This window comes from Rhynchophorus ferrugineus, unplaced genomic scaffold (assembly GCF_030347505.1).
Source record: "Rhynchophorus ferrugineus isolate W39M unplaced genomic scaffold, kcgeb_rfMv2 rfM4, whole genome shotgun sequence".
In the NCBI taxonomy this organism is placed as follows: Eukaryota; Metazoa; Arthropoda; class Insecta; order Coleoptera; family Curculionidae; genus Rhynchophorus; species Rhynchophorus ferrugineus.
This window is the reverse complement of record NW_027472583.1, coordinates 55,896,836-55,912,380: the sequence shown is the minus strand read 5'-3', so window position 1 is coordinate 55,912,380 and position 15,545 is coordinate 55,896,836. Positions and strand designations below refer to the sequence as shown.

Here is a 15,545-nt window from a genome sequence, read left to right as displayed (position 1 = left end):
CTGACAACTTCACTGAACTAGATCAAATGGTTTTATTCTCTTTAGTTTTCTTCATATCTTTGGGCATAGTCCTTGAAAACATTATCGACAGGATCTACCTTCAGGTCTTTATACACATTGTCTCTACGAATGTAACTTGGAACATCAACAATACCTCGCCGTACCTTACTCTCTCATCTTCATACAATATTTCTTCTGCTTTGGCTGGTGCAACCTCAGAGTTAATCCACACTAGTTTCAAGATTTGTTGGTAAAGTAACGGATTATTATATACTGGCAAAGCTGAAAATTTTCTCAATAACCAGTACATTTTGTTGTATATTTTTTCTTAACATGTTTAATATTGGGAGTCATGCCAAGATATTTGTCTTTATTCCCAAACAGGAGCGCTTGTTGATTTATATATACTGGCTTTTGTTTGATTTGTTTGTTTCTTAAATCAAAATGCACTAATTTATTTATATTAGTTACATACGCCAGTTTTCTCACCAATATTGTATTTCGACAATAATTTTTTACAACTTTTTGTTGGTTGATTCAGTGTCGTTACCTCCATCTAGGATTGCAGTATTATCTGATAATACAACAGTTTTGTTGAATATATGCAAGTCCCGAGTGTACAGTAGATAAAGGACTGGCCTCAATATATTTCCCTTGGTTAGAAAAACATGAAACAATGAAAAACAAATAAGCATTTTGGTAATTTTCTATAATATTTTTAAAAATGTGTAGCTCTGGTTTGTCGATGTTAGTCATATACCTGATATAACTTCAGAGCAAATATACTTTATGAGAGATTATTTGAACACTTTATTATCTGCTTGTTTATTATCTGTCTAACAGTTTTATTTACATAGCGAAATCTCAATGGGATAAAGTTTTTTTTTAATATTTGAAGAGCTACAAATTTTTATGTTTATATGTTATGTTGTGTAACGTATATTTTTGTAATAATGTCATAGAAGTAAACACATAGATCAGTGGAAGTTTAACAATTTAATAGAAAAAAATTGAAGCAATTTTAATTTCCAAGTCTTATTAAAAACAGTATTTAAATGCTCATTCGACTAATTGAATCTATGAACGGAAATGTTCATGATTGTTTATCTCTAAAACATTTGCCTTTATTTACTGAAATTAAGACTTGATATAGTTTTGTCATATTTTCAGTTTGTAAACCATATATAAAAGATAGATTTTATTAAATTTTACTGAATTATTTTAAAAAGTAAGCCGTATATCAAATAAAATATTATTAAAAAATTATTAATAATTAGCTGTTTGCATGTATTTTGATCATCGATATCTATTGCTGAAAATGCGAAGAATAAACAACCTTCAAAGGACCTAACCAAACTGTTACAAACTACGATAATTTTGACAGTTCTATACATAAAATAACGGTTATTAATAACCTTTAGAGTTAGTCAGCTATATATACAGTTTATACAGATGTTAATAATGGTCTGATTGGAAGAAACGTGTCATTAATAATTAAAATAAATCTCATCAAATTTGCTACCACACGATGTTTCAACATTGCAGTTTCATGGCTTGTCAGACTAAAAGCAAGGGTTTTTTGGGACGTAGTATGACTATCGACGACTTGAATGATTAAAACTTACTGTGCATATGGTAGTATTAGCAAGGTGAAGTATATTAAGAGCTGAATGTAATGAAACACAGAATGAAACTGTTACGATGTTAGATGTAATTTTCTAGCATTTAAACACAATAGTTGTGATGTTTACAATGTTGCCGGCGTGTTATGCTGCACCTAGCGTAACAACTGAATTGAAAAGTTCCAGGCCTGCCATAGTAAAACACATTTTTTTGGCAAAATTAGATCTTTTTTTAATCAACATAACTCCCTTCAAGGGTGATACACTGATTATAGCGACCCTCCAACTTTTCGATACCATTTTTGTAGTATGATTTATCCTTCGCTTCAAGTCAGCGGCGATAACCTCTTCATTCGACGAAAAGTTCTTCCCAGCGAGCATTCTTTTGAGATATGAGAACAGGAAATAGTCGTTGAAGGCCAGATCTGGAGGATACTGTGGATGATGAAGTAATTCGAAGCCCAATTCATGGATGTTTGCCATTGTTTTCACTGACTTGTGATACGAGCTATAAGAAAACGAGATATTTTGTTCAAAATTGGCTTTATTCACCAATGAAATCTCCATCAAGAGCCACACAATCATTCTATCGCCACTCTAACATTTTTTATTCTCAATACTATTTTACATTATTGTATTAATTGTTAATATATTTTTGTAGCACGATTTATCTTTTGTCTCAAAATAGGCCTGGCACCAGTTGATGTCTGCTCAGATGACGATCGTTTCGATTCCTGAGTGAAGTGTTAAAATTTCGGTTTTTTATTTTTAAACATGGCCAAACATTGCTGAGAATCATCAGCACGTTCTTGTTTTTGGTCAACAGTGACCAAACGCGGCACCCACTTTGTTATTCAAAACCAACGAGTTCGTTTGATATCCTTACTCACACAACTTCACTTTTCGATCATACAAAACGATTTCGTTGATTTGAATGGCCGCTGCGTTCTGTATCATTGGTATATCTACTACCACGTTCGAGGTCAACAAACCAACGTTTTATTGTTGTCTCTGACAGAGCGGAGTCCCTATAATATTTGCCTATAATAAATACCGTTCAAGCCATTGATTGGCTTGAACGATATTTTTTCCATCAAGAAGCAGTATAAAATTAAATCGCGAAATTGTTTTTGATTCATAACAAAAGTAGTGCCACTTTTATGCCACTAACTTACAAACTTATAAGTAGAATATTATGTAATTTTAACAGCTGTCTTTTGAAGGTTAGTATTAACTGGAGAAGAAGTGAATGCACTAAAACTAGCGCAATTTATGTGTTAGGTCCGGGTCTCTTTAACCCATGTGTTATATATAACTAACATTTCCTTCTTTATGCTGAAGAAAAATTGCTAAATCACTAAAATATGTGTTCTAATATGACCACTGCATAACCAAAGTGTAAATACAAGTAAAGTAAAGAAGCGGATTTACCACATTTCATAAAACCTATCAATTTATTGAATCAACAACAAGAAGATGATAATGTTATCAAAAAGATGGTAAAAAGTGGTAGAACATGATAGTTTGATTTTACATTAAAGTAATTAAAAACTCTTTGGTCATTAAAACATCTTTTGTTGTAATAGTTCATTTTATAATGTCTGTTTAAACTCAAATTAATTACAGAAGAACATATTACACGTGTTAAATTTGAAATGCTTCATACCACATGTGTTTATTAAGTAAATAAATTTAAGCAGGTCGTTTTTGCAATGACCGAAAACAGATGGCGGGCAAGAAAAAATATATATTATTAGTAAATAATTCGAAAAGGTTTCATGGAAAGCCGGAAACGTGCGACATCCGAGCTGATATGCGGAGGGTCATATTTTCACCAGATACGTACTCGTATTAAGTTACTTTCATATTAGTTTTTATTTTTGCAACACTATCTCTCGGGTAAGTAAAACGCATTTTATTTAATTTATTATAATGGCATAGCGATTGTAAATTTATTTGAATAGGAGCCTAAAGATACAACTAGTTGGTATAGAAACCTTGTTAGACGATTTTAAAACATTTGAACTATGTAAAAAATAATTGTTATTTATTTAATTATACGGTTCTATTTATTAAAATTATTTTTTTTGTATGTTATCAGATACAAAGAAAGTACCGGTGTATGACACAAGTGTTGAAAAATCTTCGAAGAAAGGTAATTATAAAACTCACCAACTTGATTAATATAGCATTCTGATTAAAACATTTTTCTGATGTTTGGAAAATGGCTGAAGTTATTATTATTCATGAACCTGGAAATTTGACAAATGAAGTAAAATCTTATCGACCAATTTTTCTGCTACCAGTAGTAACCAAACTATCTGAAAAACTACTGTCAAAAATGTTAAAACTAATCATAGATAGGAAAATCTAATATCCGCATCGGTTTGAAAGGATTTATACAAACGTTAATACAATTATTTTCTCTTGTCTTTATAAGAGTGTCGGTATTCTTTCCGTCATAATGCTTTGTGAATTATTTCGGATGGAAAATCGCTTACCATTTAAGTGTTTCTATACAGATTTTCGTATATTATAAAGGCCATGTTAAACGTTGTTAATAAAAGTAACTTAGTTCCGTTTTGGCTTTTATAACAACAATATATTATTTCAATATTGGTCCCGAACATATTATTTGTAAATGATAAGAATTTGCTTTGATAGCTCGGTATGATTTAACATTTTATTTTCCAGGAAACTTTATGCGATATCCTTAAATTTATTATAAATATTAGAAAATTAAGTTATTGTTTTTTGTTTTTCATTTGAACAAAACCAAACGAAATAAAAGTCTATAGATCTATATTACTGCTGCCAGTAATATCTAAGGTTTTTGAAAAACTCCTGTTGAAAAGAATAAAACCGATCATCAAGAGAAAAAACCTAATAGCAACACATCAGTTTGGGTTTATTAACAAGCACTCAACAATTGATCAGGTCCACAGAATAACAGATGTTATTGAAAAAGCCTACGAAAGTAAAAAAAAATATGCTCAGCTATATTCTTAGATGTAACACAAAACACAAAAAGGTTTGGCATGAAGGCCTTGTTCATGAACTATAGAAAATGCTACCAAAACAACACACCAAACTATTAAAATCATACATTGCAACCAGAATGTTTAGAGTCAAACAAAAAGAAGCTTACTCTACAATAAAAGAAGCTAAAACAGGTGTACTACAAGGAAGTGTACTGGCACCAATGCTGTATCTACTCTACAATTGTGATATACCACAAATGGAGAATATTACGATGGCTACTTTTGCTGATATCTCGGAATGAATCTCGATGCAAAACTTCGCTGGAAGGAACATATAAAGAAAAGAAAAGAACTGGAATTGAAATATTGGAAAATGTACTGGCTAATTGGAAAAAAATCGCAATTATTAGTACATAATAAATTGCTATTATATAAGCAAATACTGAAACCTATATGGACATACGGAGTTCAATTATGGGGATGTTCTGCAAAGAGTAACATAAATAAATTACAAATTTTTCAGAACAAAGTCCTGAGAGGTATTATGAGCGCACCCAAATACTATAGGACTCATTACCTACATCGAGAGCTTCAGATACCCACAGTCAGTCAAGAAATCCAGAGAATTGCAAGGGGGCATGAGGAAAGACTCCATTGTCATGAGAATCTTGAAATATTGCAACCTTTGGGTACCGCCAGAACAGGACACAGACTCAAAGGAATCAAACCATCTGATCTTGTGTAGTGTTGTATAGTGAGATGCATATAATAAAAAAATACAGCAGTGACATTTATAAACATTATCTCACCAGAGATTGAGATAGGGCCAATGGGTCCTCCTAGTTATATACCTAGATTTAAGACAAATTGTAGGTTAGACGGAAACGACTAGTAACAATGTAATAATTAAATAATTAAAAAAAATTGAACAAAAAAAGGCAGATGTAAAGTTAAGGTTAAGTTAAAGAAATATAACTTGAACACAATATGTATCAAAATATGTTGGTTTATACATTAATATTCAACGAACATTTGAGTAAAAGTGGAACAAAATATGACCCCCTGTTAATTTCATTCAGAAACTTGTTGGAACAGGTTAAAGCGTATACGCTGAAAAACTACAGATGTCTGCATTAGCGTTAACATGTGGTACAGCCGAATACCGTACCCAAATGTGGTATACGTGTAAAAAATTGATGACATACAAGATGACAGGATTAATAAATAACATGGAAAAATGTAATAGTTCCCATTTTAATTAACATATCACCGAGAGATTTCAGAAGGGCAAACTCATTAAAACAATTATAAAAGCGAAGGGTGAGAATCGGTCAGTGTTAAAATCGGTGAATGAATTTGAATAGTAAATAGTTCAGAATTGACGGAGGCAGAATTAATGGAGGTAGCAGGACTGGAAGAAATCAAGGAAATCAACATTCAATATCGCCCAATAACCATTAACCGTAGCCGTATTATATAATTCTTTTAATTTAAAAAGCACATGACACATATTACAACCAGTTTCCTTCATATTGTTCTTAAAGTCTAGATCTAAGATTGCAGTCCACATAACCTCAAACACGGTACATTTTTCGTGCATAATTTAACTATGCTAGTTCAGAAGGTTTATCTTTTCATCTTCGTGTTCATTGTTCATTGTCGAGTAGTTATATAATTTCTTCTAGTGTTTTTTTTTCTCAGATTGTTAAGTTTCCTTGATGACCGTTGTTACACTTAAATCTTTCTGGATGTCTTCATTTATAATATTTTACGGACTGGCGATAATGCTGTGAAGCATTTTGTTTTAATAAGCTTCGATCAAGTTTACGTTGGATTTCTTTGTACAGTCGCATAGTTGTATATCTTTCCACACTGACTTAGTTTATTGTGGGGTGTTAATTCCAATCGTCTCCAAGACTCGTACAAAGTTTTACTTGTTTGTTTTTAATATTCCACTTGAATTTAGAATCTAGTATGTTGCCCAAGTATTTTATTGTGTTCATCATATCTTATTCTGAAATAACTATTGGAAATGTAGGGCTTGAGAATCTGCCTTATTTGCTAAGTATTTTTTTTACCAACATGCATTCGAAATCCTTATGGCATACTTTATGAAAAACTTGGACCACATCTAGAAATATCTGAACAAATTTGTTTTCTGTTTCAAATACGATGTACTCGATCAATTGTCGAATGTTTATTTCTAAATTCAAACTGGTAAGTCGGAATGAGTTGCTTTTTGATATAGTTATTTTGAGGCGTTTTAAGCATAACTTCTCAAGTACTTTGGATATGATTGGTTTAATTATATTAATATATATGAATTTTATAGTTGGCAATTTATTTGGTTTCACAAATACGAAACAATCACAAACACAAATTTACGACCATGTCCCAGCAGGATTCGAATCCGCAACTATGGCAACTGTAGGTGGACCGTCCTGTCGCCTTTAGTGCGGTAACCAAGCCGGCTTATGGGAACATATTGCAATAGAAGTATATCATAATATAATATAATCCTGGAAATTTGATGGACTTATGATTTAACTTATGATATTATTTAATGACATAAACATATGTTTATTATTATTTGTCTATCTTGTTATAGTGTTTGTATTCATATAATATTATTATGATTTTGTATGTTGATTGTTATGTAAACGGGAATAATTAACAAAATTTAATAAAAAATCGTACCTGAATTCATAAACAAAATGAAGTTAAACTGACAAAAATAACTTTATGATGTAATAATAAATAAGAAAGAACTTCTTGTTGATTAGTTAACGAGCTGTTATAATTATTTTCATCATTGACACCTAATTAGAGAAACTTTCTAGCGCTGATTTATATGCAAATATATCATTAAATCGGAACCATTATTTCCACTGATACCTCGTTAAATAGCGTTTTTTACTATTTCAAATAATTACAACGATTTTCCGGAATTGGCATCATTCTGTCAACCCAACAAACTTATGTTGATTTCGCGGAAGGAATACTTTTGTTGAACAAACATTCATTCGTACTTAGCGTGTTTTAACCGATAATTGCATGAAACGTCCTTTTATACGTATTTTATTGAAATGATTCTCCGTGTAGTCGGTTTTTTTTATTTGTCGGTCAATGTTTTCATCGTGGCCTTGAAGGTTTAGCTTCTACGACAAGCGCTTAATTTTAATGTTGACGCGAATATCACGATACGCATACATATTCCTGCTGCTGGTATCTCACATTTAAAAAATCTGCCGTGAAAAACCTGTGGTTTTTTGTATTTGACCGTACATCGTAAACGCAGTTCTATACATTTCCATGAAGTTATAATTATATTGGTGTTGTGTGATTTGCATTTTTATAATTTCTGTTTATTCTATAAAGGAAACGTGGTTTAAATAGATTTGTTGTTGATCGGCGATACCATCTGGTAACAATAATAATATATTGGTTGAGAAAAATATGAAAATTTAGCTTTATTCAATAATTTGTAGCAATTTTTTGATCAAAATAGTTTAAAATAGAGTTCATCACATAATTCCGTCCCCAATATCTTTGCATCATTAATTGAGAGACAGAGATTGGTTTACCTGTCAATTATAAAGTCAATTTGGACCTATGGGGTGCAAATATGGGGTTGGGGTTGGGCGAAAATCAAATGGGTATACGAAATGATCCAAGATTTTACTTTAAAACATGAGATAAGGTTGCTAAATCACAGAAAGATGGAATCAATACAGCTATTAGACAATACGCAGGAAATCAGAAGATAGAAGCGAACCAAACCAAACGAATTTGTTTAATGAATGAGTGTATTCTTAACTTTAGCTTAAGTAGTTTAGTTATTATTATTATTGATGTATTAATGGTACTCGTCGTGTTTGTATATTAACAGGTCAACTTAAAAGTCCCCTGCTACACATAGATGGCGCTAATAGAATTAAATCCACATGTTTTTAGTTAGACCTAACCCTCAACAGATACGTGTATAAATTTGACAGCTGTCGGATCATTAGTTTGTGGATTATAGCATTTTGAGTGAAGCAACTTTTATTATTGTGAAAAAAAAATATAAAAAGGAATTTCGCGTGTTGATAAAATATTGCTTTTTGAACTCTGAAGTCCAATCCACAGTCATCCGAGTGGACTGCACACGATGAACCCGCTCCAAAGCATGGGAAAATGCAACAGTCGGCTAGCAAGGTTATGGCGTCTGTATTTTGGGATGCACATGGAATAATTTTCATTGACTACCTTGAAAAAGGAGGGACCATCAACAGCGACTATTACATAGCATTATTGGACCGCCGGAGGGACGAAATCGCTGAAAAACGGCCTCATTTGGAGAAAAAAGTAGTTCTGTTTTACCAAGACAATGCACCATGTCACAAGTCAGTGAAAACGATGGCAAAAATCCATGAATTGGGTTTCAAATTGCATCCTCATCTACCGTATTCTCTAGATCTGACCTCCAGCGACTATATCCTGTTCTCGGATCTCAAAAGAATGCTCAATGGGAAGAAATTTTCGTCGAATGAAAAGGTTTTTGCCGAAACTGTGGCCTATTTTGAAGCAAAGGACAAATCGTACTACAAAAATAGTTTCGAAAAGTTGGATAATCGGTATAATCAGTGTATCACCCTTGGAGAAAATTATGTTGAATAAAAACACTAATTATGCCAAAAAATATGTTTTACTATGGTAGGCCCGGGACTTTTCAATTAACCTGTTAATGCAAGTACAATAGAACGGTAGTAATTAATTAATTTCTAAATTAAGGTTCTACTAATCATATCTAATATCTATACTCAAGAGCTAACTTAAGAATTCCTATGCGTGGGATGCTTGCAACAATTCTATATTAATATTAGGTACTTGCATGTATTTTGATCAGCAATATCTACAACGAAAATGGAAAGTATCATTATAGCAATTATTAAATTCCATGGTTTTGACAATTCTCTACATAAAATAAGCTAAGGTGCTAAAACGTAATAGTTAAAAAGCTGATAATGGAGTGCTCGAAATTTAATTTCCAGCATTCATTACTTTTATTATTTTCAGTTGATGTGATGCTTCTCCTTCATATACCAATGACAGGAAAAGTTTTAGTTCCAAAAAATTTGATGGATTTAAAAGTAGTGATTTCCAAAACTGACAAGGCGACCAAAAAGTTTGATTATTTATTTACAGGATTTATTGGACGAAAATTCGACACAAAATCTCTAAGAGCTTTCAGGCAGCTTTCTAAGGGTCATTTCCAGATATCTTCATGCAATGGGAAAGATCCAAAAGAAACGAAATTGGCTGAAAATGTCTCATCGAATAATTGTTTAGGTTATATTAAGTTGATGGAAGTATAATTAGCCAAATAACTAACAGTCTGAAATGTGTAGTGTGGTAAATTTTTATGGCGGAGGCCTAATATGGCGTTTGAAAGAATATTATTGCTCTTAATTTATTATAATTTTATGTAAGCTTAGATTTTATGATATTACTATACATATACTTTTATTTTCTTTGTCCATTTAAATATATCGCTGGTTACTAAAAACTTACTACTTTTTTTCGAGTTTTATGGCATCAATATTTGATTACAATTCAAATAGTCGATAGTTTACTGAAGGTTTTTAAAAGTTCTCCCCGTTCGTTGAACTGTCTTCATCTATTAGAACCGAAACCAGTTTTTTATCATCCGCTTATTTTATATATTATTTAAACAACACTCTCTAAACATATATTATTTTACACTTACGGTTTACTATTTAATGTTTTCGTAACTTGTATTTTAATGAGTTGTGTTCAATAAACAACTCAACATATCCATACAAGGTCATACATGCAAACGATTGCATAGACGCGTGAATATGTGTATAATATGTATATATGCGATAAGATATAGCAATGATTGACTAATCCAATTAGGGATTAATCAAGAGAACTCTGTTGGTCTTGAAAAAGCTGTAAATATCTTGGTGGATAGATTGAGATTCTCGGTAAATTTTTGAGTTTTACAGGTGTTTGTGCACATAATCGTTATGAACGGAACATAAATATTTTATGTATAGTATGTAGAACTGCACAATGACCTGGAAATCAAATGGATTTGCGAAGTTATCCAAGATTTCGCCTTGAAATACGAAAGAAGATTACTAAATCATACTAACGTGGAAGCAATACAACTGCTGGACAGGTAGTGAACTTATATAAAGTGTATACCTTTAATGTAAACTATAGCTATAAGTTATTATAATTTATATAGGAAAAGTAGTAACAAATTAATTTTAAATTAAGATTGTACTAAGATTTCACGAACAAAATAGAACTAATAAACATTGTAGACATTATTTTGATTTAATCTAAAATCTATTAATAATGTATTCTCTATTAGTGATAAACCAAAATTGGACGTATTTATGTTACGTTTGCTACAATATATGATAGCCTATATGATATATATAGAGCAGTATTGCAGTAAAAAGCGTTAAGAAATGACTATGAAAGGATTAAATATTTGAGCCACTATATATGAACCTAAATGGTACTATACCGTACAAAAATAGTGCCAAATATTCCGAAAGTAGTAATATATATACAATACAAATTTTTCAGAACAAAGTCTTGAGAAATATTGTAGATAGATTACTTAACCGAGGTCTTCAGATACCCAGTATCAGTTAGGAAATCAAGAGAATCACAAGGAGGCACGTGGAGGGACTATCCTCATGTCAATATCTAAGTAATCCAACGCTTGAATAACACCAGAATAGGGCACAGACTCCAAATAATCAAACCATTTGGTATTGTGTAGTGTAGTGTAGTGAGGTACACTTAATAGAAAAACAGTAGTGCTAATAAACGAACATTGTTACACTAGAGATCAAGATACAGTTAATAAAATAATATAAATGGAACAAATATGACACAAAAAATATTTTAAATCAACAAAAATCTAGGAAAAATTGATAATAAAAAGTGAGATTATTCCAAAGTTTATTCATTTTTAAACAGAATTGTATTTGTAAATATATTTAGACACAATGTGCAAATATGTTAAATTAGATAAGTTTTTAAAATTCGTGTTGTTTTTCATAAATATATCTATTGTTTATTGTTATTTTATATTAATGTTAAAGTATTTGAACATACCTTCATCGAAATATGAGATGGAAAACCAACGCACCGTGTCCACACCTGACCACTTCCTTCGACTCTTTAACGGCTTGGTAACCGATTAAGACTAAAAAAACGTAAACATCAACAAACGTTACATAATTTCCTGGTTCCGGATGAGAAAGAGCGACGCACATTCACCGTTCGTTCGTTTTACTCTCGACATACACCGGCCCACACCGAAGAAACTCCGTTTCTGACGAGCCAGCGACGTTGCAAGATGGTCAACGCGGTACCTGGGGACCCAGCACCACCTTGATTTCGATGGATGTGCCGTGGGTACCGTCGTGCTGCGGTATTGGCACGCTCGTTGAATTTCATTAGAACCGAACGTTATTGGGTTTGGGGTCTGTACGGCGGATATTTTGATAAAGCTTCACAATTTTTTTTCGTTACCGTCCCATATATTGGTATGCCAGGACGGTGTATGAATGTCAATCAAGACGAATCGATGGGTAGAACTAATAAAATTATATTTTTCACGTTTTCTAGATGCCGTCAATACATTATATTGCCGATTTGGTTGGCCATTTGTGATTGTCCATAGACAAGAGTGCAAAATCCAAAGAAAAATGGTTCCAGTCACACCAGTAACCCGTCTGGTTAAGACCGGATGTGTTTTGGGATGATTTCTAAGTTGGTCACTCGCCAGTCGGTAATCTTCATGCCGAGGACCGTGGTTCGGAGCCCATCTTATACTGTAGGTTCAGTCCAGATAAACCCTCATTGGTAACAGGAGACTTTAAAATATATAAAGAACACGTTATATTTGTCATTTTTTCATTTCTCTATATATAGTTTTTGTAGAAGGTTTCTGAGACCTGTCTGCTGTTAAAAGTTGAGTTAATTTCATTTAAATCAAAAGATGTTTATTACCTTTTTTAGTTTATATTTTCTCTAAGTAATATTAATTTGTATCACATGCTATATATACATATAGGCTCTTCAATATATTGTTATTGTTATATAAATACTTATAACGAGTTTCGTGACATTGGACATGACCTATATGAATTGTAGTAAAAATTATTTATTTCTTTTATCTCTACCATCCCATATTTTAACGGTATGTGCTTATCAATCAAGACAAATCGCTGGGTATAACTAGTAATATTGTATTTTTTATATATATTTTAAAGTTTTCTTTTACCAACTATGGGTTTATCTGGACTGGGCCTAAAGTTTAACGTGAGCTCCGAACCACGGTCCTCAGCATTGAGCCTACCGACTGGAGAGTGCCCAAATTTAGAAATCATCCCAGAAGACATCCGGTCTTACCCAGCCTGGTTACTGGCGTGATTGGGATCATTTTCCTTCTCGGATTTTACACTCTTGCCTAGAACATTCACAAATTTTAAACAATCGCCAACATAAATTTACGACCATTCCCCAGCAGGATTCGAACCCGCGGCTATCGCAACAGTAGGAGGACTGTCCCATCGCCTTTACCACTGCGCCACCAAGCCGGCTAATATTGTATTTTTGATGTTTTTCAGATGCCTTCAGGATAATATATTTGTCATTTTTTCATTTCTCTATATATAGTCTTTGTAAATGGTTCCTTAGACTTGTCTGCTGTTAAAAGTTGAATTAGTTTCATTTACATCAAAAAATGTCTATTGACTTTTTTAGTTTATATTTTTTGTAATTAGTATTAATTTGTATCATATGCTATATATACATGTAAGTGTTTCAATATATTGTTATTGTTATATACATAATTATAGTGAATTTCACGGCATTGGACATGATCTATATGAATTGTAGATAACAATTGTTTTATGTGGCATAATTTAGATAATGGTTCACCATTTCTTTTCTCTCTACCGCTCCATATTTAAGTACGTAGAACGGTATATGCATATCAATCAAGACGAATTGATAGGTATAACTAGTAATATTGTATTTTTGATGTTAGATGTCTTCAGGACAATATATTTATAATATTCCTTATATATATAGTCTCTGACACTTGTCTGCTTCTAAAAGTGCTCTCTGTATTTGTTCTAAATTATAACTAGTAGAGAGTGGAGAGAGTAGAGAATATATTAATATAATTTTACATTGTTACATTTGAGTTAATTTTGTTTACATCAAAAAATGTTGGAAGAAATGGCCCGAGAGCTTCAAATGACGCTCCACAGCAGCTAATAATGTAATATTTCTAGTAAAGATAGTTTGTTATTGTTAGTGATAATATTGTTGGTTTAGATATTATAATTGCGACCACAAAGACTAAAATTTACAGATTATAATCACACGTTGTAATTAGTTATATTTCAAAGAAACTGAATCTAATTTTTTGTATGTTCAAAATGTTTAAGATCCGATATGGTTGCTTGGTTTTTAACAGGATGAGTGGCAAGCAACAATATTATCTTCATATGTTGGACTCGCACCCAGCAGTTTTGTAAGCACCGTACACACAGTTTTGGGTGGAATATGAATCATTGTTTCCTTTAATTTTAAGTTGATGCTTTGAAACTAATCTGTAGTTGATAAGTGTCGATTACTAGAATAAAAATATATATAAAAGAAGACATATATGGATACAATAAGCTCTAATCTAAATGAAACAAGTTATGAATGGTTTTAAGGGATTAAAAATGGTGAAATTATCCTGGAAGTTTAAAAATATTGAAATAAACGCTGAACTGAAATTTTCAAAAAACAAAGTGATAATCTTCCGATGTAGTAGTTACATATTATTAGAAATATAGGAAAAAGTAGAGATAGTGAATGACAATATATTATATAATATAAACATAACGGATATTTTATTTGTACCCTCTATATATTAAAGAAATTCGAGAGAAGGTAGCAAAATATAATACTTAAAATTTAACCTGTACTGAATTTCTAAATTTACTATTCTCTTATATTGGTTAATACAGTTTATAGTCATAATATACACTATTTGCTTTTGTAGTTATCGAATTAGTTTATCAGTGAGCAATTTCCAAAGAAACTAGGCCAGTTTAAGGTCTAATTATTGCATAAAATTGCATGCAGTTTGCATGTTCTTAAGAAAATTATCAGGTTGAAAATAAACGTGTTTTTTATTATGATAATTGCTAAACTAATTGAAAAGAACCTAACGAGCGGTAGAATATTTTTTTATAACATCAGATATAGTTATTGCAAAGCTTATTATGCTTATTCTTATCATAGATTTTTTTCGGGCTAGTATAACATTATTATTTAAGTTTATTGCCCCTCACAGCCAGATATTTTACTGTTAAACAGGGTGACGAATACATTGACCTACACCCAATATATTCGGCCCATATATCTTGGCCCATTGTTATATCTATTGTATACAGCTGACCTACCGACCTCAAGAAACACTATTGGTTGCAACACATGATGGAGACCCAACAGTTTTATTATCCCTTGAGAATCCAATATCAGTCACAAGAAACCTCCAACTTCATCTTAACAAAGTCAAATTGTGGTTGAAAATGTGGCGTATCAAAGCCAATAAGACAAACTCTACCCGTGTGACATTCACCCTTTGTAGAAGAACATGTCTCTCAGTAAAATTGAATAATCATGAATATCCGCAAGCAGACGGTGTTAAATATCTGGGTATGTATTTTGATTGATGTTTAACATGGAAAAACATATAGTGACAAAACGTAAATAGCTTGGGCTTAAACTAAACCAAATGTATTGGCTGAGAGCGTAAATCTAAATTATCCTTAGATAACAAGGTTTTGCAGTATAAGTCAATACTTAGGCCCATTTGGACCTATGGTTTTGAACTGTGGGGTAC

General features: G+C 31.9%; 1 protein-coding gene across 1 annotated transcript in view; it reads right to left on the bottom strand.

Moving 5' to 3' along the window:
- Positions 1 to 11,968, bottom strand: part of LOC143195904 (uncharacterized) — a 32,758-nt gene extending 20,790 nt beyond the window's left edge. Inside the window, exon 1 of the mRNA XM_076403418.1 lies at positions 11,747 to 11,968. The gene's annotated coding sequence lies outside the window, so the exon portion shown is untranslated. The remainder of the gene's footprint in view (positions 1 to 11,746) is intronic.
- Between the last annotated feature and the right edge of the window lie 3,577 nt (positions 11,969 to 15,545).